This window comes from Tachyglossus aculeatus, chromosome X2 (genome assembly GCF_015852505.1).
Source record: "Tachyglossus aculeatus isolate mTacAcu1 chromosome X2, mTacAcu1.pri, whole genome shotgun sequence".
In the NCBI taxonomy this organism is placed as follows: Eukaryota; Metazoa; Chordata; class Mammalia; order Monotremata; family Tachyglossidae; genus Tachyglossus; species Tachyglossus aculeatus.
This window is the reverse complement of record NC_052100.1, coordinates 7,249,223-7,253,415: the sequence shown is the minus strand read 5'-3', so window position 1 is coordinate 7,253,415 and position 4,193 is coordinate 7,249,223. Positions and strand designations below refer to the sequence as shown.

At 43.7% G+C, this 4,193-nt stretch overlaps 1 non-coding gene across 1 annotated transcript; it reads right to left on the bottom strand.

Annotated features, from left to right (window-relative positions):
* Positions 1 to 2,456: 2,456 nt before the first annotated feature.
* On the bottom strand, positions 2,457 to 2,594 carry LOC119949775. Its single transcript, XR_005457310.1, has one exon. It is a non-coding gene; the product is annotated as a small nucleolar RNA SNORA7 (small nucleolar RNA).
* Between the last annotated feature and the right edge of the window lie 1,599 nt (positions 2,595 to 4,193).

The window sequence follows — 4,193 nt, the reverse complement described above, 5'->3', positions numbered from 1 at the left end:
TTGGGGCTGGCTGTTGTGTTTGGTCCCCCTGTGTGTGAGGAGCAGTGTGTGTGTGGGGGGTGGTTGTTGTGTAAAAGGCTGAGCTGAATGGCCTTTCTGTGCCTCTGCTGCCCCAGTGGGTGGAGATTAATGGGGTCTCGCTTGGCATTCCTGATGTACATGTAGCAGATTGTTTCCCCTATTAAGTAGTGTGAGTGGCAGGACGTAAGCCAATTCCAGGGTGCTCTCTTTCCATTTTCCATCTTGGTGGGCTGGAGAGGAGAGTGGTGGAGAGATTGGCTGTCTTCATGAAGCTGACTGAGTCCATGCTGTGTTCCTTCCTGTCACTGCCAAGGCTTTTGGGTTCCTAATGATGTAGAATGGCAACCCTGGATGTACAGTGGGTCAGAGGTGAGTTGACTTCCCACAGTCAAAAGGGAGATGAAGGAGTGAAGGAGTGAGACTTTGAAGATGGACTCGGTTCTGTCTGCTTTCATTGGCACTTGCTGCCCTTAATCTTCCTGTTCAGTACTTCCCAGTGAAAATGAAGAGGTAGCAGAGTGTCTTGGGGAGGGAGGAGGGCAGGGAGGGGATGGGACTGAACAATAACAATTGAATCCATGGTGTCAGTAGGACGGTTGGGCGCAGTTTCATAGCCAGGACAGTTCCACTAACCACAGCCAGTCTATTTCACTGGTGATATTCATCTGCTGGTCCAAAACAGCTTTCCTCCACACCTCAAATCTTCAGAAAGCTTTGGGTTTTGGGTCATCTTGTGGGTGACTCCTATGAGTCAGCCAGCTCTGGGTTGGAGAATCTCTTGGAAACAGGAAAGTTTAGTAAGCATGTTTGGAGGCTCTGAAAAGGACTCTTCACGATGATATGATTGATAGGCCTTAGTGGCAGCAGGTGGTCCTGGGGACCCAAAACAGGGCATTTGTCTGGACCTCCGGCATCCTTAATGAGGAGAATGCAGTTACTAAAACATGTCCCATCACACTCTGCCCGTTCCAGAATGCCCACCTTTACTAGAACTTTTTTAGCCATTGCCCAGCTCCCCATGCTAAAGCCAGATCTGGGGGGGGGGGGGGGGGGAAGAGGGAGGGGGAGATAGTGATAGAAAGAGAGAGAAAGAGAGAGAGAGAGAGAATGTACATGTATTTCTTCTCTCATTTTTTATGGTATGTGTTAAACCCTTACTATGTGCCAGGCACTGTACTAAGTGCTGGAGTAGAGACAAGCTAATCAAGTTGGAAACAGTGCATGTCCCACATGGGGCTCACAATATTAATTCTCATTTTACAGATGAGGTAACTGAGGCACAGAGAAGTGAAGTGACTTGCCCAAGATCACACAGCAGACAAATGGAAGAGCTGGGAATAGAACCCAGGTGCTTCTGATTCCCAGGCCGGTGCTCTATGTATTAGGCCACACTGCTTTCCACACACTGTTGGTATGGAAAGTGTCAATAAAAAGCCATGAACTGCCTATACTAATGGAATATACTAATATTATACTATTACCATACTAATATAAATCTAATACAGTGTATAATAATAATAATACTATACTAATATACTAATGCTACACTAGTACCTATACTAATATACTAATAGAAGTAGCCTCATTTGAACCAATCCCTTTCAACAGTGAAGTGAAGCAATGCTGTGTAAAAGGTCCGGTTTGTGTCAATCAAAAATTTGTCAAACAAACATTTTTGAGGGTGCAAGAGGGAACCTCAGGTTAAAACATACTTCCAACTCTTTGCCAACTCAATAGGCTACAATCATTACTGAAGATCCAAGAATCAGGGATCTGAGCATCAGCACATAAAATCATGTTACTACTGAGCCAGATTAATAGCTCATCCTATTCAGTATTCTGTCTGAAAGTGGCAAAATGTGTTCTTGGAAGAATGGCAGTAGTGGTAACAATGACCTCTGTTAAGCTATTAAATGCACCTACCACTGTTCTGTGACCTTGTGCAAGTCAATTAACTTCTCTGGGCTTCAGTTACCTCATCTGTAAAGTGGGGATTAGGAGTGTGAGCCCCCTGTAGGATAGGGCTGTGTCCAACCTGATTACCTTGTATCTACCCCAGTGTTTAGAACAGTGCTTGGCACATAGTAAGCACTTAACATGTACCATTCTTCTTCTTATTGTTACTAAGCATTGGGAACACATGTAAGGACATTAATTTACACATAATCCCTGGCCCACATAGACTTTACAATCTAGAGAAGTGAAGGTGGGCATGGGGGAGTACTTTCACATTGTCTTGTCTTACGCTGTCGAGTTATCTCCGACCCATAATGAGTGACGCCATGGACATGCATTCGTTCAGGTAGTGTATCCACAGAGTTTTCTTGGTTAAAAATATGGAAGTGGTTTACCATTGCCTCCTTCCGTGCAGTAAACTTGAATCTCTGTCCTCGACTCTCTCCCATGCCACTGCTGCCCAGCACAGGTGAGTTTTGACTTGTAGCAGATTGCCGTCCACTTGCTAGACACTGCCCAAGCTAGAAATGGAATGGATATGCCTCTGCTTGACTCTCCCTCCCAAAGTCAAGACTGGTAGAGTACTGGAAGCTCTCCAGCTGCGACCCTGAGAGGTGGTACTTTCACAAAGGGAAAGAATAATAGGGCCATATCACCAAAACAATAATTGAACAACAGTGACAAGAATAGCACTATGATCATCAGTGGTATTTATTGAGCACTTACTGTGTGCAGAGCACTATACTAAGAGCTAGGGAGATTACAATACAATATAGTTGGCAGACACGATCCCTACCCTCAATGAGCTTACAATCTGTTGCATGCCTACCAGGTGCAGAGCACTGAACTAGGTGCTTTGGAACATTAAAAAAAAAGCCAAAGATGTGATCCCTGCTCTTAGCTAGCTTATGGTTCTTAAGCACTTTACTCCTCCAAGAAGGACCATCCTTGGTTTAGCCAGGCACAACCACTCCCATGCCCCTCTCCAAATATTCTAAGTGTTTTTCATCAGCCTCTGTCTGCCTTCTGCTCTGCTTCCTGGCAATAGCAGGGAGGGAAGAAGGGAGGGAGGGGGTCACCTCAGTCATCAGGAGAATCCCTGATGATCGGAGCCCTGATGGTGAGGCAAGCTCAGGACCATGTTGTACTAGTTTCCACACACTTCTGTCCTCTCTCTGCCCCTTTGGTGACGGACTAATGGTGATGGCTATAACAGTTGTGCCATCTAATATCCCTAACTTTTCCTTCTAAGAAACCTTCATGGACTGATCATCCATGAATCTATTTAATACTTCTCCAGCTTTTTTGAGAGCATCCCTAACTCTTCCCTCTACATTTCTAATTTTCCCTTTAATGATGATATTAATATATTATCCCATAAAACAGTATTGATTCTCATTAATATTGATATTAATGATAATATTGTTATTGTGATAGTTGTTAAGCACTTACTGCATGTCAAGCACTATTCTAAGCACTAGGATAGTTACAGGTTAATCACATCAGGCACAATCCCTTCCCATACGATGCTCAGAGTCTAGGAGGGAGAAATAATCCATTGTGGACCTGTCATCCTGTCCTCATCCTTCATGATTTTATCACTCAATCAATCAATCAATCATATTTATTGAGTGCTTATTGTGCGCAGAGCACTGTACAAAGCACTTAGGAGAGTACAATATAACAGAGTTATTGAGTTTTATAGACTTCAATCATGTACCCTTCTCAGCCTGTGTTTTTCCAGTCTGAGGAATCCTACTCTTTTCAATCTATCTTCATACTCACCTCTATAATTTCTCCAGATCTTTCATTTCCTTAGATGCAGGAGTAGAATTGCATATATTATTACAACTGAAGGCATACTGTAGTTTTATCTAGTGGCAACGACATGCCTTTTGTTCTGTATTTTAACTTATTTCTGGGCTGCTGCCACACACTGGACCAATGATTTGAAAGAACAGTCAACTCCAAGGTCTCTTTCCTGAGTCGTGACTGATAGCTCCGATCCCATCATCATGTAGTTGTCATTTGAATTATTTTTTCTCCTAGGAGAATTCCCTTTCATTGGTTCACACTGAAGCTCATCTGCCACTTTTCTGCCCACTCATTCAGTTTTATGTTGGCTTCCCACAGTTTATAACAATCTGTAGGGCATTGCACCACTCAGCAGAACTTAGGGTCTTTGGCAAACGTCCCTTTTCCGGATCGTTCATGAA